Source organism: Acanthaster planci, linkage group LG09 (genome assembly GCF_054643075.1).
Source record: "Acanthaster planci isolate LZ-2023a linkage group LG09, COTS_SCS, whole genome shotgun sequence".
In the NCBI taxonomy this organism is placed as follows: domain Eukaryota; kingdom Metazoa; phylum Echinodermata; class Asteroidea; order Valvatida; family Acanthasteridae; genus Acanthaster; species Acanthaster planci.
In genome coordinates this window covers 5,621,009-5,642,900 of record NC_141785.1, presented here as the reverse complement: position 1 = coordinate 5,642,900, position 21,892 = coordinate 5,621,009, and the positions used below count along the sequence as shown (strand labels likewise).

Genomic DNA, 21,892 nt, shown 5'->3' with positions numbered 1-21,892 from the left:
AGTTTGGGTTAGTTTTACTTACTGAAATCTACTTTCTTTCTGGCTCAGAGTCTGGTGAATGTTACCATACTGTTTACCATAAAAGGTATTGTTTTGCATGTTAAGAAATTAAAATTTTTCCCGATCAATAATGCGAGACGAATTAGTTTTCAGATGTCATTTAAGTTCAGCAGATTGAAGAGCTATAATTGTTTTGAGAAATCAAAACCTATACGTCTCCCCCTCCTCGCAAAAAAGTACACTCTCCAGCAGAAAGGCGTTCGTATATGAAAAAAGATTTCTTACTCATAATATTTTTGCCAGTCTAAATACGCGTTTAATAGCTTTGTTTTACAAACGTTCAACTCGAATAGCCTGTAGCCAGAACAAAGCAATAGTTTACATGTACTTTCATTCTATTCTTGTGCTAGCATTGGTGCTTTGAGCCTTAGCTTGTAAAAGCAGTCTATATTTTGTTTTGCTCTACACTGTTCTTGAAAAGAAAATAATACCCGAACTGTATTCCGAAAATAATGAAGTGTAATAAACTGTAAAAGCGAAAAATGTACAACCTATGTTTTGGGGTGCCTTCTTTTGTCCATGGGAAAGCCTTGATGTTTAATCATTGTTGTTTATTTATATGACTAATTTGTAGTGCAAGTCCCACTTTTGATCTTAACCTCCTTGACCAATCCAAGACTGTTGAAATGGGAGAAATTGGCGCCCTTTTAAATTCCAATATATGGGCGCAGAGTTACCATTACTAAGAGAGAGTTTCTTCCGTATATTTTGTGGTGCATCGTGCAAGTGCTGCACTTGAAAGTGTGAAAATTCAGAAAGTTTTAAAAATCAGATTGAGAAATTCAATCCTAAGGGTTAAGTAAAACAAATATCTCTGTGCTTTCAGAGGTGTTTGTGGCACAGTGAGAAAGCGCCGTGCCCGAAAGTGTGGGATGTTGGGTTCGAATCCCAGCGTTGACACCTTTTTAAAATATAAAGTTATAAATTCAAACCCAAGGGTTAAGTATTAAAAAAGACCGTGTTCCTTCAGAGATGTTTGTGGCCCAGTATGGAAGTGCTGTGCTGGAAACTAACAGATGCTGGGTTCGAATCCTGGTAGAGACATCTTTTTAAATTTCGATTTACAGAATAAAATTCAAAGGTTAAGTAAGAAAGATGCAAAAAACAGAGTGGGGACCCAAATAGCGAAGCGGTTAAGAGCACCGCTTGGGAACCAGAAGTCCCGGGATCGAATCCCGGCCAGGGCGGAGTGGTTTGGTGGACAAGAAGTCCCCTACCACTCCGCCCTCTTTTTATGCCCTTCCCAGGGGGCCGATTTGGGGCCGATTTGGGGCCGATTTGGGGCCGATTTGGGGCCGATTTGGGGCCGATTTGGGGCCGATTTGGGGCCGATTTGGGGCCGATTTGGGGCCGATTTGGGGCCGATTTGGGGCCGATTTGGGGCCGATTTGGGGCCGATTTGGGGCCGATTTGGGGCCGATTTGGGGCCGATTTGGGGCCGATTTGGGGCCGATTTGGGGCCGATTTGGGGCCGATTTGGGGCCGATTTGGGGCCGATTTGGGGCCGATTTGGGGCCGATTTGGGGCCGATTTGGGGCCGATTTGGGGCCGATTTGGGGCCGATTTGGGGCCGATTTGGGGCCGATTTGGGGCCGATTTGGGGCCGATTTGGGGCCGATTTGGGGCCGATTTGGGGCCGATTTGGGGCCGATTTGGGGCCGATTTGGGGCCGATTTGGGGCCGATTTGGGGCCGATTTGGGGCCGATTTGGGGCCGATTTGGGGCCGATTTGGGGCCGATTTGGGGCCGATTTGGGGCCGATTTGGGGCCGATTTGAGGCCGATTTGGGGCCGATTTGGGGCCGATTTGGGGCCGATTTGGGGCCGATTTGGGGCCGATTTGGGGCCGATTTGGGGCCGACTTGGGGCCGATTTGGGGCCGATTAGGGGCCCACCTGGGGCCGATTTGGGGGCGATTTGGGGCCGCTTTGGGGCCGATTTGGGGCCGATTTGGGGCCGATTTGGGGCCGATTTGGGGCCGATTTGGGGCCGATTTGGGGCCGATTTGGGGCCGATTTGGGGCCGATTTGGGGCCGATTTGGGGCCGATTTGGGGCCGATTTGGGGCCGATTTGGGGCCGATTTGGGGCCGATTTGGGGCCGATTTGGGGCCGATTTGGGGCCGATTTGGGGCCGATTTGGGTAGAAAAAACGATTTACACATACTCCAACCTATTTCAACCATTCCAAAACTCCCCCCACCCCACCCACTATTGATAGATGCTAGAACAGACAAATGTAATAAAAACAGAGGCAGCATGTTTTACTTAAAAATCAGTAAGTTTATTGCATGATTTTACAAGTTCCCTTTATTTACAATAAGTATCATACGATATTTCTTATCGGAAATACAAACTGGACAGTAAAAGAAACTTGCCACTTCTGTCAAAGGCCACATATAAAAATTAACCCCCATGGAAATAAACAATTTTTGTACACTAGTATGCTGCAATACCCTTTACTAATCACATGCCCAAAAGCAAGTGATTATCTTCATACAAAGAAGATTGACATGCAAAGCGATTTGGTTACTGAATCAAAAGTTGCACACAAAAGCACTCTCCACCAAGCAAAAATGAGCCATGAATGGACATCATTTTAAACCTACCAATCACAAAGTGAACACCTGTTTTGTCAAAATAATGTGCATGAGTGATTTCTGTGTAGGGATGCCATCCCTACTGACTATGCATACACATTATTGAAAAGTAATGATTTTGACTTCTTTATGTTGTCCTGTGACATTGATTTCTGCGTGCAACTTACGTCTCATTCTGTGTTACATTATGTGGCTTTTGATTCAGTAACCAAGTTGTTGTGCATGTCAATTTTTTTTTGTTATAAAGATAATCACTTGCTTTTGGGCACGTGATTAGTAATGGGTATTGAGGCATACCTCTGTGCAAAAATTGTTTAATTCTATGGAGTGAATTTTTATGTTTGGCCTTTGACAAAAGTGGCAAGTTTCTTTTGTTGTCCTTTTGCAGTCAACCTTTTTAAAACTACATACTTGATGGCACAATAGGGCTTTCATACGACCAGCAAGTAACACTGTATACATAATTTACATCTGCACTAAACAATACTCCATACAGTACATATTTGATGGAAGGATATTTGAATCGTACCCCGAGATTAATGTTTCGTGACATTTTGACACCTTCCTGGACTGGGACGTCTGTGTCCCTCGCAGTAACTAAAAATATTATACACAGTGTGGATAAAACTTTTTTCCAGAATTTTTTACACCTTTTTTCTAATTTTTTTTTTTGGGGGGGGAGCAAATTTAAGAAAGCACTTACCGCAGACAACCTATTGAAAATTTTCATCATGTTTAGCAAAAAAAATAACATTTTGTAGCATCAGTTTCACCCCCAAAAAACATCCCAGAGCTTGGCTTTGCTCAACCTGTACATAAGAAAATATTCCATGAAATCTGTCGACGGAATATGCTTGGATTTGTCAATGGATTTCTTGGAAGTAATAAGGGCCCTGCCAATTATTTTTTTTTCCTGACGGTAGCTAGGAAGCCCTTGACTTTTGTTCAGTATTTATTTTCAAAAGTGAACTACATTTTTTCAAAATTCATTTTTAAAAAGCGTATTTTTTCCCAAATTGGTTTGAAGATTTTTTTAGTTCATTTTTCCAAGTGACACTTTTTGACGTTTGTTTTCTGAGACTTCAATGTAAACCTTACAATGCGAATCTCCTGAAAATTTAATTTCGAAAATATACACTGGACAGCAAAAGAAACTTGCCACTTCTGTCAAAGGCCACACACAAAAATTCACCCCGTAGAACAATTTTTGTACACTGGTATACTGCAAAACCCTAACTAATCACATGCCCCAAAGCAAGTGATCTTTATAACAAAGAAGATTGACATGCACAGCAACTTGGCTACTGAATCAAAAGTCAAACACAAAAGCACTCTCCACCAAGCAAAAATGACCCATGAATGGACAACATTTTAAACCAACCAATGACAGAGTGAACACCTGTTTTGTCAAAATGATGTGCATGAATGGTTTCTGTATAGGGATGCCATCCTTACTTACTATGCATACACATTATTGAAAAGTAATGATTTTGACATCTTAATGTTGTCATGTGACACTGATTTCTACGTAAAACTTACGGCTCATTCTGTTACATTCTGTGACTTTTGATTCAGTAACCAAGTTGCTGTGCAAGTCAATTTCTTTTTTGTTACAAAGATAATCACTTGCTTTTGGGCATGTGATTAGTAAGGGTATTGCAGCTTACCTGTGTACAAAAATTGTTTATTTCTATGGAGTGAATTTTATGCATGGCCTTTGACAGAAGTGGCAAGTTTCTTTTGCTGTCCAGTTTATATATCATGACAATCTCGTAAACAGGTTTGCTTCCAAAAATACAAACGAAGTTTCTAAATATAAATCTAATTAGAACGAACTGGAGAATGTTTCAACTAATGAACTTTGGAAAAAAATACATCTCATAAAACGAGAAAATATATCGAACTTTTTGAAACTACATACTTGATGGCACAATAGGGCTTTCATGCTATCAGCAAGTAACACTGTATACATCATTTACATCTGCGCTGAACAATACTGCATACAGTACATGTTTGATGGAAGGATATTTGAATCGTACCCCAAGATTAATGTTTCGTGACATTTTGACACCTTCCTGGACAGGGACGTATGTGTCCCTCGCAGTAACTAAAAATATTATACGAAGTGTGGATAAAACTTTTTTTCCAGAATTCTTTAGACCTTTTTTCTAATTGGGGGGAGGATTTAAGAAAACACCTACTGCAGACAACCTATAAGGAATTTTCATCATGTTTTGCACAAAAATAACATTTTGTAGCACCAGTTTCACCCCAAAATAAATATTCCAGAGCATGGCTTTGCTCAAACTGTACTTAAGAAAATTATTCCATGTAATCTGTCGATGGAATATACTTGGATTTGTCAATGGATTTCTTAAAATTTTAAAAAGGGCCCCCGTCCATTAAATTGTTTTTCGACGATATTTAGGAATCGTGTGTTGTACCCTTTTTGGGAAAGTGGTGCTTTTGTTGTGTGGTGTTGCATTCTTGTTACACTTGCAACCAGATTTTCTGAAAGGAACTGGGAAAACTTAACGTGCTCTAAAATCATTTAAAAGAGTTACAACCTACCAATACATGTACATGTATAAATAAAAATAAAAAAAGACCATTTATATTTGTAATGCAAATTTGTCAAGATGTCACAAAACATGCCTCTAATTTCACACTCAGACCCAATTCCATCTCATCTTTAAACTCTGCAGAGCCAATTGGTGAAATTTGATATAAAGTTGCACCACTACATATCATGTTGCTTGCACAAATACCATAACTCGTTCTCATCTAATCTTGATCTCAAGTACTAGCTGATTATTAAAAAACTCAGCAGAATTGTCCTTTGTTGTTCTAGCATACTCGCCATACCAACCAACATCCACTAAGTACAGGCAGAGAGACTGAAGAATATGATGATACCAATTTTTCAAAATACACTGCAAACAAAATAAACGAAGTGGTGCAAAATCTACACAAAATGAAATACAGGTCTATTGAATGTGAATAAAATAACAGGTACATTTTTGGGCAACACACATTACAATTTTCATGTTTTACAACTGCTTTGAAAATTTAATACTCGGCTCTAAACTTCATTATAGGCTAAGAGGCTGATACATAAGGTGAGAGTTTTTTATGTAGGTGCTTCAATCCGCCGGTCTTCCGGATTGAAAACTGGAGACTTTTTCCTTGTTTTTGTTGAGAGCGATCAAAAAAACGCCGACCAACAATTAAACTATATAAAGGTAAACACTTTTTTGCCCGCTGTCCAACTGACTAGGAAGTCCCCGAATTTAATTTTGTGAATTTTGGTCCTTGGCAGCAGGGCTAGTGGTTATGGGTACCTCTTTCTTTTTTTTAAGAGGGGGGGCGGGATTTTCTTGCATTCTCTCCTGCGACCTGGAAGACTTATTCGTTGTTCTGCAGACCATAAAAAGAACATTTTTTGCTACATGTATCTTTTCCTCGTCCTGCTCTTAATTTGTCTTTTAAAATATCTGAACATCAACTTGTAAAAAATGCTCGCCCAACAAAATAATTTTGTAGTTTTACAACTACTTGAAAAGCTACAGAGTTCAAAACTTTTTTGTGGGAGATAAGTATGAAAGACTACTGTCTTATATACAAAGCTCCCATTGTTGTACATACATGTAAGTAATGTTAACGTGTAAGTAATGTTGACCTTAAATCAGTGCATACAATTGAAAATGCCACACAACAAAGCTACTTTGTGTTTCCAGTCACAATGTCCCATCCAACTCTGGTCTTCAACAAGAGGTAAATGATCCAGTAAAAACACAGCAGTGGATAAAGTAAAATGCTATGTCACTGCCAACTCACTCCACCTCGTAGACCAGAGACGTAACTGATCTGATGGGAACCTGCATAAGGTTGAGCAACATGTAATGTTTTCACCAACTCACAGGCCCAAATTAAAGTGATCTAGGGGGAAGCGTGTAAGGCAAACAAGCATGCCTTGTCATATCCTCATGAGTTACGATGGGAATGATTCATTCCGCTTTTTTCATCTGTTCTCCTTTGAAGAAGGTACAATCCAGCAGTATCCAACAAGGTTTCTGTAAACAGTGTCTTGCCAAGCACCATGGTAGTTCTGAGTAGTTTAAAATGGCTGCAAAAAACTCCTAATACCTGTTGGCAAATAAAGAGTAGAACTGCGATAAGTTAATAATCCAAAGTGAAATTCTTGATTTGGAATGCATGTACATGTAGATTCCATTTCACTGCACTATACTTGGAACATCAAAATATAAGTTTTCTACAAGGAGCATGAAAACCAGAACTGAAACATGAAGATCTGTAATTTAAAGTGCAACAAAGCATAAAAACCAGAAATAAAACAAAGCGTAATCTACAAGATGCAAAGTAATGATCTGCTTCAAAGATTGCAGTGCAGCCTGTCTAACCAGTACCCTTTTTCTGACAAACTTTTGACCAACCAAAAGGCCGGATTTGACCCCACGTGACCCTCATTAACTTAAAATGTGGAACTGGAATGTACCATTTTACAAAAAGGCATTGGGCAATTTGGATGGATGAGATCAAGGAATGTACCATTTCATGCATGTACTGGGCTTAAATTCTTATGTAAATGATAAGCACTGCCATCTGTACAGATTTCTTTTTTCTGAGGGCACCCTTCACCACGGCAGCACTGTTTCGTTTCTGCTCCTCACTCTGTAGTTTTTATCAGTCTGTTTTTTCATTTTTTAAACTGTTGTCATCTGATGCCGTAATTTTTAATGTGTGTGTCTTCGTCTTGTGATCGTTGATGTCATTTTACTGACTTTTGATGGATTTTTCTCGGTTTGTTAACTGACAGTCGTCGCACATTTTGAGATCTGCACAGCTATAACAGTCGATCGTCTTTTTCCGACACTCTGGAATGCGGGTAAATTTCTTTCAGTTGTCCAAAGATGTTCTTCCTGCTCAGCATTCTTCAGTGGACATATGCTGGCAATCTAACATTTGGCTCACCTTGCTGTTAATTCTGCCGTCATGTGTCGCCCTCCTTAACATATTCAGCAAACTACATGTATTCATGGTGAGTCAAGTCCCAGGCCGTCCATTTTACGCTGCACATGGAGGTTGAAGTTGAATCATGTAAAGTGTTCTAAGCATGGCTCACCATGTCTGTATGTGCCTTACCACCGTCCAGCCATAGACATCGCAATGGAATTATGGATATCTCCCTGAATGCTGGTCCATCCTCTGAATGCAGCTTTCCAATAAGTAACGTTTTGTCAGCAGGGAGTGAAGCAACTGACCATTCCCCTTTCACGCCCAACTTCAGAGCCCACGTTTGTGCTACTCTGCCTCACAGCTTCTTGGTCTGAGGACTAAGTTGGCACTGCAGCTTTAAGACGAATTCGTCTGCTTGGAATTGCAAGACGGCCGTGGTTGCCAGCTACACCATGAGCTGACTAACATCACTTCCATCCCTGTCCGAATAACCTCAAGAAGTACAGCTTCTGCCATCACTCCACATCCAGTATGCAGAGCTATGCCTCTGAGGAGAGTACTACAGTAGTAGACGTTGATTGCCGGCAATATCTATGGGCAATACCTGTCATTGTAAGCAAGGGTGTATGTAAAAATCGGAAATTGGAGGATTTGGGACTGTTAGGGTTAATTAACAACACCCTGTCGATAAGCATGACCTTGTACGGGGTGTTCCTCAAGGTTCTTGTTTGGGCCCCTTGCTATTTATTTTCTATACAAGTGAACTGTTTGACATTGTAAAATCCCTTAATCTTTAGAGAGTGCTAAATTTTTGGCTACTTTGCCTCAGAAAATAGAGTGGCTAACTTAGCCTTTGAAAATAACTGGGTGGCTACTTCGCCTTAGAAAATATATTTAAAAAATTGAAGTCTCTTGTTTTTTGCGTGTTTTTCTTTTATATTAAAGGAAAAATAAATAGACCACCTGGGTAACAAATAAAATAAGATATGAAAAGAAGCTCCGCTGCTGTAGCTCACCAGAATATATTAGCTGTGAACCCGGTTCACCACTATGACGAACACGAAGGATAATAATTAACAACCGGAATCACCCAGAAGGAAGCACAGGAACTCGGAGTAGTGAAGGGACCGCTGTGACCATCAGCAACGCAGGAAAGAATAAAAGACACATGGCAATAGGGGCTATTCAAAGGGAAATGGGGATGAACTTCACCGCTTATGTTACGTTACGCTTACGTTAATAAATGAAAAGGCAATGAAAGAAATTCGACTCGAAGCTACTAAAAATCTTCAGGTCCATTGTTATGTGGATGACACACAGCTTTATATTTCATTTTCACCTGATGTAGCTAGAAATCAAGTGTCAGCTTTGTCTGTTATGGAATCATGTGAAAAGGATTTACTTTCTTGGATGTCAGCAAGTGGCCTATTCCTTAATGATAGCAAATCAGAATTCTTGGTCACTGGTACTAGTCAGTAACTAGCTTAAGTTAAGATTGATAGGGTTCAGGTTGGAGAATCTCTAATTAGACCTGCTACTTTTCCATGGAATTTGGGGCGTGATTTGATGTTAACTTGTCCATGAGTGATCATGTGGTTAGAACGTGCAAGTCTGCATTCTACTTCCTGCACAACATTAGATCTATTTGGAAGTACTTAACACATGCCAATACTGAAACACTCATTCACGCTTTTATTACATCTAGGCTCGATTATTTAACAGCTTGTTGTATGGGGTATCATTAGTGCACTTCAATCGTCTTCAACATGTTCCAAATGTGTGTGCTAGGCTTGTGTGTAATATGTATTAGTATTGTCATATCACACCTGTTCTTGTTGATCTTCACTGGCTCCCATCATCTGTTTAGGGTCGCTTTTGAGCTGTGATGTGTTTTTATCAGTATTTTAACGAATCTTATTAGTTTGCACTCTTCTGTGACGGCTTTAAGGTCCTGTCGTATCTGTGTATTTAATTTATTTTGTTTTAATATCTGTGTGTTATCGTAAATTAATGTTTTTAGTGATTCTGTGTACTTTGAATTATGATGAAATTTTATATTACACAAGTTTGTTTTTCTGTTGTTGGTTGTACAGGGCATTTGAATATTTTGAATAGAATTTGCACTTAATAAATTCATTTAATAATAATAATAATAATAATAATACAGGAATTTTATTAACGATCGTACATAGGTCTACATCTCCCCTTAAACAAATAAATACAAATCAAAACAATTTTAGTGTCAGCACTGGCCAGCCAGTAGAGGGCACCAGCACGGAACCAAGACAGAGCAGTACAGTGGAGGCCCTGCTGGTTGGCCCCAGAGACCCGTAGCGCCAGCGCAGTAGATTTGTTTCTTTGTTTTGGGCGGCATTGCCAAGGACAAGACAGTTTGTGTTTGGAAAAAAGTAAGACGAGGTTGTGTGTTTGTAAAATAAACAGCAGAAGATTCCCCAGAAAACCCTGTGTTACCTTGATTGTGTCAGGTGTGAGAGAATCCAATCAGACTACATTACATTGGTGTCAGTGGTGGAATGCCTGATAAGGAAGAAAGAGGTGAGTTTTCGTTCAGTCGTGAATACTCCAAACTACGTTGGGTCAGTATCTGACAAGCCCCATGGTGGAGATGCGGGTTGTATCAGGGCCTCGCAGTCTGTAGGGCAGCCTAGGGCGATTGCTAGTAAACCCATTTTGACAATTGAAGAGCTTGAATCATTTTTCAAAGACAGCTTGGAACCGTTAACACTTAGGGGGGCTTTTATAGGGGTAGGACGGTAGGAGTTGAGCAGCACAAAAAGCTAACTTGCATTCCATGCTTTCATCCCTGTCAACACTTCTTGTTCCAGTACCCCTCAAAAACTGCCCTGCACTGTGATCGGCAGTGCGACAGACAGTTTTCCTCATTCAAAGTGCTGTGGAGTTGTGCCTATTGATGCTGTGGGGGTGAGACTTGAGGCAAGAACACCCCCAAAAAGTCTGCCTTAGCGCACTGGGTGCTAGTAGTAATTCTGTTGGGGAACTACCCCTTGCGTTGGGCGGTGGCACAACGGACAGTCTGTCCTAATGTTGAGTTGTGCCTGACGATGTAGTGGGGACGGCACTTGGCGTAGGGACACCCCACGATTTTTGTCACAGTACACCTCCATGTAGTACTAATTGCTTTGGGGAACTGCCCTATGCTGCTGACAATACCTCAGTGGACAAAACATTCCATCCGGAACACAGTGGAGCTACACTTGTCAAGGAAGCAGGGGTGGGGCTTCAACTGGAAACACTTAACACATATGAAGTGCAGTTGAGACCCCCCTGAGGATTACCCTATGTTGCAGGCAGCACTGCAACTGTAGCTCCATTCCACCCAGAACATTGCCAAGATGTGCCTGTCAAGGCAGCCTGGGCGGGGCTATACTTTCAGACACCCACGGGGGCCTGCCAGTTTTCCCGGATAAAACAAGGAGAGACACCAGCCCTACTCTGTGCACAAGTCAATGGGGCTCAACAGCTCCTCACACAAGCCAAGGGGGCCCAACGGTTCCTCACACAGGTCAATGGCACGGAGCCGCCAGAGTTTCTCCACACACAAGTCAATGGGGCCCAAAGGCTCCTCACACAAGTCAATGGAGTTGAGCCACCAGCACTGCTCCGCACACAAGACAACGGGGCCCAACGGCTCCTCACACAAGTCAACGGTGCAGGACCGTCGACGCTGTCTCGTCAGCTTGTCAAGGGTGCACAACTACCAGGTAGTGAAGTCCTTGGAGCTGTACCACCCCTGCTGGCCCGCACCTGTGCTGGTGGGGGGGTGGAACTGGTAATCGTGCAACAGGTTACCTCAAAAGCTAGCCTTTCAGAGACAAAGGGTCTGAGACCAATAATGCTTTCAGCTAAGTTTGAGGGGAGCACTTCATGGTCTGACTACCTAATCCATTGCTAGAGTGTCGGGGCGATCAACCATTGGAGTGAGATGGAGAAAGCGATGTTCCTGGCATTTCATCTAAGGGATACTGTCCAAGAAGCTCTGTCGGATATGACCCTGAGGGAACAGAAGGACTTTTCCTCTATTCTTGAGGAGGTGGCAGCACAGGTTCCCCTACATCTGGCTCAACTGTTGATGGGTACAACCGGAGGCCGTGGGGGTGGTTTATCCCAGCTTGGATGCAACAGACAGTTGTCAAGCTGCGGTTACTACCAGTTAATTTGGTTGACACTAAAAGTGGAACTATGCTGGTGAGGGTCTTCAATCAAATGGCTGACCCAGTGACGGCCTATAAGAAAGTCAGCATTGTTCTCACCAACAGATGACTTTGACGTGGTCAAGCTTGAGAGGGGACAGCCCAGAGCTACCCAGCATTGCCCTTTGGCCAATACCTGGCAGAGAAAAGGAGTCCGAGAGGAAGTGCAATCTCATTTGCAGGACCTCTTAGATCAAGGAGCTCGAACACTCCAGGCTGGCAGAGCTTCTCTCTAAGTTTTCACAGGCATTCACTGGTCCAGATGGCAAGCTTGGTCAAACAAATTTGATCCAGCATAAAATCAGTACGGGAGCCATAGCTCCTATACGACACCTCCAAAGAGTGGTTAAATAAGAGGAGGCAGAGGAACAGGTAGACAAACTGTTGCAGCAGGGTGTAGTAGAGACCTGTTGTAGCCCATGGTCCTCGCCAGTGGTGCTTATCAGGAAGCACGGCTTTATTCACTTTGCGTGGATTACCAGAAGGTCAAAAAGGTGACACTGAAGGATGCCTATCCCATTCCCTAGGATGCTTTGAGCGAGGTGAGGTGGTTTGGCACGCTTGACTTGGCCAGCAGTTATTGGCAGGTCAGCATGGACAAGGAGGACCGGGAGAAGACAGCTTTCAGAATGCAGAAAAGGCTCTACCAGTTCACTGTGATACCCTTTGGACTCTGCAATGTGCCATGACCTTGCAGCAGATTGAGGTTGTCTACTTGGATGACATCATAGTGTGGGGAGCAGACTCTGAGGACACTACCAGAGACTGGCCACCGTGCTGGAGTGGTTCAAAGACACTGGGTTGAGACTCAAGCCAAAGAAGTAAGACCTTTTCAGGGCAGAAATGTCCTTTCTGGATCACATGGTGTCAGCCAGGGGGTAAGAACAGACCCAGAGAAAGTTGCTGTTATCAGAAACTGGCCGCGCCCAGCGAACCTGACGCAGGTCCGGAGTTTCCTGGATCTTGCATCTTACTACTAGCGCTTTATCGTACACTTCGCAGCAATCACTCGTCCTCTTCATGCCCTCACCAATAAGAGTCAGAAGGCTTTCACCTGGTCAGTTGACTGTCAGTCGACATTTGAGCATCTCGAAGATGCACCGTCTACGGCGGCGGTGTTGCATTACCCTGACTCGGAACACCGCAACATTCTGGACACAGACACTAGCCACTACACCATCGAAGCAGTGTTGTCACAGGAGGGGGACGATGGGGAAAGGGGGATTGCCTACGGCAGCTGTACCTTGTCAAAGGCCAAACTCAGAAGGAGTTGCTGGCTGTAGTTCACTTTGTCCAGTACCTCAAAACCACTATCTCCTCAGGAAAAAGTTCCAACTCAGGACGGATCATGGGTCCCTGCAGTGGCTATTCAACTTTCGCGAGCCTGAGGGACAAACTGCCGGTGGATTCAAAGATTGGGATGTTACAAGATCAATGTCGAGCATCAAGCAGGCAGGAAGCACACAAATGCCGATGCCATTTGCAGGATCCTGTGCGGCCCCTGCGGGCAATCAAAGGAACTGGACCAAGATTGCTACATTGGAGGAGTTTCTGCTGACCGGCAGGACCCGGGGGTCTTGCCAAGGGGCCAGTCTTGCAGTAGCAGGGAAGAGCCATTGCTGTGTACGGTCGCAGGTGGTAGCTCACATAAAGACCGCCGGGCCCGACGAACTCCTAGAGACCTGGGACTAAAAGAGGTAAAAGAGGAACAGCAGGACCACCCCAAGCTGGGAAGAACTGTGCAATGACTCAAGCATGGGAGCCCCAGACCCACTTGGTGTGATGTGTCCACGCTGGACGAGGATGCTAAGTTCTGGTGAGCTAAGTGGGAGATTCTGAGACTGTTTCAAGGGGTCTTGAAGGTCAGATGGTAACAGCCCAACGACCAGCCACCAGCCTGGAAGTTTGTGGCTCCACAAGTCAGAGTCAAGGACTTGGTCCATGACGGCAAGACTTTGGGTCACTTGGGGGTGTCCCGGATGATTCCAAGGCTTAGGCAGGCCCCTTTGTACAGGAGAGGGATGAGACACCAGGCAGAGGAATGGTGCACAAAGTGCCACAAGTGTGGGTCAAAAAAGCCACGGCCTTGGAAATCTCACCTTCAACAATATCTGATGGGGCCCCGATGTAGTGCTTGGCAATAGACCTCATGGGTATGTTTCCGTGAACAAAGGTAGGGAATGCAAGCATTATGGTTGTGGCTGACTACTTCATGAAGTGTGTAAAGGCCTTTCCGATCCCTCACCAGACTTCAGAGACGGTTGCCAGAGTATTTGTCGAGTAGGTCATCACATGCTTCGGTACACCCATCAAAATCCACACGGATCAGGGGAAGGAGTTCAAGGCAAACCAATTCCAAGCTGTTTGAAACTGCTTGGCATCCACAAGACCCGCACTACACCTTTCCAACCACAGTCAGATGGGATGGTGGAACAGTTCAACAGCACAGTTAAGATGATGCTGAGGCTGTTTGTTGAGGAGAACCAAGATGATTGGGACGAGCACCTCCCCTATGTGATGATGGCCTACCGTTAACCACAAAGGTTGGCCAGAGGGGTTGGCAGGTTGCTCGGCCCAGTCAGTATTGCCTCCAACTTACTACAGTAACTTCTCTATCCCTTCCTCTGTTTGCAGGATGGCTCCGATAGAGTGACCCCACTGTAGGAGACCTTCAACCAGAGAAGGAACCTGTGCAGGCACTTGCCTGCAGCAAAGGTTGTGGCCTTCAGTTCTACTGGCAGGACATTAGGGAGTGCCACCACTGGTACTGTCAAGGGGAGTTTGTGGTGGACAGTGTGGAGGAGAACATCCTGGACATCCATGTCGACTGGGACGAGCTGGATGACGACCAAGCTCAGCCAGAATTGGCTTGGGGGGGCCGCAAACCCTGAGGTAGAGGAGGCGTCACGCTCCCCACTGCAGTTGTCTAGGCAGGACTCCCATCCTGCAGCCATTGTTGTTACCTAAACCGGCTACAACCCAACCACGTCACTGGAGTGGCAGCCAGCGTAACAGAGCTCAGGTCAGCCACTTCGAGAGGCCTGAGATCCCATCCAGTCCAGCACAGGCATATGGGGGGACCCAAACAGAGTCCCCCGTGTCTCATGTGACTCTGGCCTTGCCATGGGATGAGAGGTCCCTCTTCCTGCCTGTTGGCTCACAACATGTAGCCCGCCAGATTGCTCCCAAGTCCAGTTGGGCACTGTCGCCTTGGTACGAGTGCCCAGTTTGATGAGAGATTCCAGCACCACATGGAAGTACCACTTTGCGAGGACCTGAGGGACGAGTAGAGACTGGAGACCATACACACTGGGTTTGATGCTGACGGACACCAGCTGTGGCGAATGCGAGCTACCCACACCTACAAAGTACCTGGGCGGCTTCTGACGACATACCAGGGGCAACAGTATATGGGCAGTACTTCATTGATCCGTCCTTCTCCCTGTGTAAAAGATTGTCAACATCACGGGACCCCAGAGTTCTCCCAGCCAATAGGTGCTGATGCTCCCTGCATTGTTCGGGGACGAATGAGAGTCCTTAAGGAGTGCAGTGAAAGGTCGGCATCGGCCGGCTGGCAAAGGGCACCAGCAGGGAACCACAATGGAGCTGTGCAGTGGAGCCCCTGCTGGATGGCCCCAGACACCCGTAGCCCGCGGCACAGCCACAGTACGTTTGTTTCTTTGTTTTGGGCAGTGTTGCCAAGGACATGACACTTCGTGTTTGGAAAGAGTAAGACCAGGTTGTGTTTTGTGAAACAAATGGAAGACGCCGCCCTTAGAAACCTGAAAACCTGTGTTACCGGTACATTGATTTTGTCAGCTGTGAAAGAATCCGTACTAGATGTAGGTTACAGAATGAGGAAGTATGATGTAGAAAAACAAATTTGGATATACAGAACTAGGTACACATACTGTATCTGGAAATTCAGTACCAATAGAGTTAGTTGGTGCGATCTTTCCTTGCAAAGGGGAAGGACTCCCTCTTGAACTGTTGAACATTTATTGATTCTGCACTGCAATATTAGGCCTAACAACCTCAATTTAATGTTTAACCAATGTAAGGTTTCGAATTTTGTCTTTATTTTGTAACAATGAAATATTGACAAAGGCCTAAAATAAAGGCTGCTATTTAAAAACCCCAGTTTTAGTCAATGTTAAGCCAATGACGTTGAAAGTGTACCATAAGAGTTGAATACCATAATAAACATTGTACGTGAATGTAATCTGTGGAGCTACAGTGTATGTACAGCTCTACGATGACGTACAACATAATGTGATCTCATCATCTCACTTGAACTGTGCCTGTACTACTAACCAGTGAGCTGGTCCCCATCCCTACAGCGACTACATTGCAGGTATACAGATGGGCACCAGTTGTCCACTATGTGTGTATGCGCTATGTGGGGCAAGTTTGGATTTGTCAACGGTTTCTTCACACATTCCCATTGCCGAGCGAGAGTAAACGATTTCCATGCTGAAATGATTTTGCTTCACGTCTTTGCGTTGATGGTTACATTCCCAGCAAAAGCAATGTTTCTGAGGTGCCTTCAGTTTCACAGGGGTGATGACACAAGTTTGTTTTTGAACACATGTTGGAAAAAAAAGTCAATTTTCCATCAGTCAATATGATCGACTTGCCACCATGCCAAAATGCAAACAATGATGCTAAAGTTTCTTCATGCTGCTTTGCGATGTGAGTTTTAATTTTTCTCCCCTGGCCTTGTATTCTCTTTAATGATTTTTTATTCAATATTTTACCAAGCCGGATCTAAAATACCAGTATTTTACTAAGTCTCATTAGAAAACCCATAATTTCCTGAAATTTGCGAGATGGAGTTGCAGAGAATCAGGGTGTATAATGTAACTCTATTTCAGACAGTTTTGTCAAGTACTTGCAAGGCCTTTGTGATGTTTGTCGTCACTCTCATGATTGCACCAACATGTGCAAATGCATGATTTAGGCCTATGTGTTTGGTATGTACAGGGTATGGAGAAGCTTGTTTATAATGGGCCATAACATTGCTCGCTTCTGAAGATCACAAATAGCTGAAGTTTGTTCCCAGATGCATGCAAACACAGGCCATAGTTTTGAAGTTTGCTGCATATGGTTACTTGCCTGCTGCAACATCATATGTACATGTACACTGTAATGTGGACTCCACATACCGGTATATTAAACATGTACAGTACCGGTAGTAAAGTGGAATGTACACTTGTGGGATGCCGCGCAAAGCATGGCACCCGCGTCAATGGCATATAAGTCATGTTTTTTCAATTACACCACAATTTCCGGATTTGGACAATTTTCAGACTTATGCTCAAAGAGACCCTACGGTACTTTACCTGGGGGGGTGGCCCCCTCAAAGTGTGGGCTAAAAGCATCCGAGAAATACAGCAGGAAGCAGTATGACAGCAACTCATGCCTTTTTTGGGGGGAAATATTTCAGCTGTGCCAGGCCACTCAAGATTGATAGGAGTAAATTCTGCTAGGTACTCTGTTCTACTACGTAAGCATTCTTAGGATAGGAATGAGTTACTGAGCTGAACATAAATAGAATGCAAAGTTTTAACATATTTTGGTACGTCCCCCTTTTCAACGGTAAAAGCATGACTTTGTGCACAGAAGTCCATTCCAGTGTAATTTATTGACATCAGATTAGAAATTTTTTAGCCACATCATAAAAATACTGACATTTTGTTTCTATTTGCATGGTTAAGAACATAAAAAGTACATGCCAATATTCAAGTGGGGCTGAACACATTAACCAAAATCAAGTCTGTTTAATGCGAAAAAGGAGTAGGCAACCGTTCAGGAATTGAATCGTCAAGGCATAAAACATGAGGGGAGAAGTCATTTTAGCAGAGGTCGGCAGCGACCGTTAGAAGTTTCGGACTGTGGGTTTTTGAGTTCATCCTGATCAATCGTTGATTTCGAACATTTGCTGTGTATTAATACTTAAGTTACAATGAGTGCTCACATTGACGTTCGTCGTCAGGGATGTATTAATATTTATTATTCTTATTTTATTGAGATGAAAGTGAAATTAGAGCCTGGCTGATACTTGTATTGGAGAATACTAGTAACTCAGATCTGAAGAGCAGGGCCCTACGTTCTATTTTTGTTACATCAAAGTGTTTGTCTTTTACTATTCACTGGACGTTACTTCAGAATCCTCCTGGGAACATACCCAGCTCTCAGTAAAGATCAGGATGGATTAAGATCAATTGGCTTGTTTTGGATTGTTGTGTATCTGTTATTAATTTCTAGTAAGGACCAAGAACACCCAAAGCTGACCACCCCTAAAATGAAGGAAACATCATTGCCCGGAGAAGTAACCATTTTGAAAATGCATACCTCTGCAAAATGGCTCAAACAGTGCCACTTTCGGACCTGATTGCATCCAAATTGCTCAGAACTGGAAGTCTTTAGAACAGGCCAGAGGTTCGACGTCATATTTCTTCAATTCCCCAGTTCCATGGATCTGAGTACCCTATAATATAGAATTTTTTGAGTCAATAACTCGCAGGACATATTTCTGGCCTATAGACACTACATGTACGTGGGTGCACCCTAGCCTGTTCTAACTCCGTGTTTGTTGCCAACTGATTTCAAGGTTTGAAATGCTGAGGGTGTTTAAAACCATTCTGAGTTTGTTAAAAATGCCCAAAAAGTTTTTTGCTGTGTGCTGAAAGTGAAATCTAGGTTTTTTGTCCCAAAAGAACACTGCAACAACTGTACAGTTTATGTGTTCTACCTTTTTATTCTCAGAATCTAGCTCCCGGTTAACAATTTTCCCATGTATTTCAGAACGAATGGTTGATATCACATATGTGAGACACTTCTTTGCTTTGTTCCTTTCAAGGATTTCCCATCATCTTTTCGAGAAAGAGGAAGTTTTATGCATGCGCACTTTTCCCTGCTACCGGTATCTGCTCAAAATTGATTGTTGCAAGTCATAATTTGGATAGACGTAATGCCATTTGTATGGGAGGCGAGCAGAAACCACAAGTGGCGTGCTATGGAGTTCCATGCATACAAGTGGCTCCATGGTAGCACACATTCATACTTGTACCCTGCAGTTCAGGATGTTGTGTGGGCATTATGAGCATGTATGTGTAGGATTGAAATATCATTGCTTGCAGTGCGCTGTGACTATAGGTATGAAGGTCTAAAGAGCAACAACAAGAAAAGTAGACTTGTACAATTGACATTTATTTGACATAAATACATAAACCGGTACATGGCCTAGGACTACTCTATTTCAGTCTTTTCTTCTGTTCATATTAGGCAATAGGCAGAGTTCATTTAGGCTGCCATTTTGTTTCAGTGCCTCTCAGTCTGCATCACATTGAATCTGATTGTGTTCAGCACACCCCAGCCCAGTTAAGGGTCTAACCAGGCAGAGTTCATTTAGGCTGCGCTCTTGTTTCAGTGCCTCACAGTCTGCATCACATTGCATCTGATTGTGTTCAGTACACCCTAGCCCAGTTAAGGGTCTAACCAGGCAGAGTTCAGATCATTTAGGCTGCCCTCTTGTTTCAGTGCCTCACAGTCTGCATCACATTGCATCTGATTGTGTTCAGCACACCCTAGCCCAGTTAAGGGTCTAACCAGGCAGAGTTCATTTAGGCTGCCCTCTTGTTTCAGTGCCTCAGTCTGCATCACATTGCATCTGATTGTGTTCAGCACACCCCAGCCCAGTTAAGAGTCTGACATTGCTCACACTAGTGGAATCTTGTATTTGTGGTTGGTAACTCCTGTTACATGGTGGTAAATCGTGTTACACGGTAACTCGTGTTACACGTTTTGGTAACATTTTTAAACTGATGACAATGTTTATTTTGGCAAACATCTTGCTCACAGAATCAAGGTGTGATAAGTTTAGAAATTTATCAAAGCCAACAAATTACCTGTCATAATTTCTTCAGAATAAAAAAATTTACTGTTTTGGTAACTCGCATTACATGATCAAAATGCTTTATTCTTTGTGTGCTAATAAAAATTTTAGAAGGTGGTGTGGAAATTTTCTTTTAAGAGACTAAAGTAGACCCAATTTACTTCTCTAAATTGAACTAATAGAAGTGCTAGCATTTTTTTAAAATACAAATTTAGTTAAGCATATATTTTAGCAGTTTAGATGATTAGAAACACCTCTTCAGCGTTTATAACTGTATTTCTAAAAATATTCGACTGATTGATATAATTCTTTTGGTTTCTTTAACTTCAACATATGGGTAAAACATAATTACTGCTTTCTTTGCAGTGTGATAAACTTGAAATGTGCCGAGAAAATCTCCGTAGCTTTATAATTGTACATATATTTTGCAAAATATTCGACCGATTGAAAAAAATTCTTCTTGTTTCTTTAACTTCAACATATGGGTAAAATATAAATAGTACTTTCTTAGCAATGTGATAAATTTAAAATGTTAGTGTCATGTCCAACTTCCCATGGAATTGCCCATAGGCAGAGAGGAAGACAGTGATATTTAACCCTAACCCTCCTCAATCCTCCGACAGGTGAAGGATTGAGGAGGGTTAGGGTTAAGGACTGGCTGTTAAAGTCTATTGTAATTTCAAAACCGGATTTGTGATACCTTCAGTACAAAAGAAAAAATAGTAACTCTAGCAGAATCCAGTATGGCTAGTTTCACCTCGTGATGTAAAATTCAGGACAATAATAATGTGAAGATGGATACTTGTGAAAATAAAAAACCAAGCAGAAAAGGGCAAATCAACACTGTTTTACGACTGTTTGAATGATGTCAATCAATTTGTTTTAATGTGTTTGAAATGACTTTGCTTGACACGCTGTAGCTTTAAGATTTTTAATCATTTTTGAAGATTTCATAATTTCTTTCATGTCAATAAAATGCACAGAAGAGCTAATTGAAACAGTTGACGCTCTCTGCTAAAGGTTTTGTTGTTTTCATCCGTGCATTGAAGGAACTTTGTATGATTTCTGCATGCAACTGCCATGCCTTTCATGCATAGTGTCAATCAAACGACAACGCGTAATCACATCATCTCATTTGCTGATATAGTTAACAAGCTTGGCATTTCTTATAGAGACTCTAACGATTCAATGGGATGTGATTTTGTCTGATTAAAAGAACTCTCTTGGACTCTGCAGGGATCAGTATTAAGACCATTCAAACAAGCTTCCTAACGCCAGCTACCATGCGCAAATACTTTCCCAATACGCTGCACGTAACCGTCTGTTCACTGAGGGTTATGTAAAGTTTGGTTCCCCAAACAGTAATGCCTTTGAATCTTTCACTCTATGGACTAGAGAGATAACGGCAAATTGGACAATGTACTGTACTCTTAATATAGTTTCTGATGTACATGTAGTGTGTGCATCCAACAAATATTGTTTTTTCAGTCCAACCCTCAAGACTTTTCCTGTTTCTGTATCGATGGTGTATTAAACTTCATTTGATGGTTTTGGCTGCGATCAGGCGTGCGAATTGCGTTTTACAGTGAACTGATGTTAGATCTACGCCTCCCGTATAAAAACATGACAATGAACAACTAGATATGGGACATTGACAAGAACATAATATATAACCAGTACTCTGAAATTTGTGGTTGCCAAGGTTTTGATAACAGAGTACCTTCTTCAGGGCAAGCAAATTCAGTTCTGAGTGAACGCAGAAAAATCCACGTTCATTCCCCCTGGATGCAGCGTTCCAAGTTTGAAAATGACGCGCTGCTCCAGTTCCTTATGCTGTACATCAGATGACGCTTTCCCCAGGATGCAGACGCTTACGTCACTAAGAATATGTGGCGTCACGCCAAAGTGCTGTGCTACAGTGAGACCAGGTGTTTGTTGGCAGCGCATGGTCTCTCCGATATGTACCGTTTGCCACAGTGACGACAGGTAATGTACATGTAATAAACTACATTACTTACATGTACTTGTAATGCACGTATGATCCCCGCGTATTCTACATCTACCGTGGGGGCCAGCGACCGATGGGCTGCTAACTATGTAGGGGCAGGCGTTACATGTACATCTGGGGT

The 21,892-nt window shown here is 42.9% G+C and overlaps 1 long non-coding RNA gene across 2 annotated transcripts in view; it reads right to left on the bottom strand.

Moving 5' to 3' along the window:
- Positions 1 to 2,319: 2,319 nt before the first annotated feature.
- Positions 2,320 to 21,892, bottom strand: part of LOC110976935 (uncharacterized) — a 40,507-nt gene continuing 20,934 nt past the window's right edge. For both annotated transcript variants that reach the window (XR_015426484.1, XR_002597875.2), the window contains one exon: positions 2,320 to 6,803. This is a non-coding gene — a long non-coding RNA (uncharacterized LOC110976935). The remainder of the gene's footprint in view (positions 6,804 to 21,892) is intronic.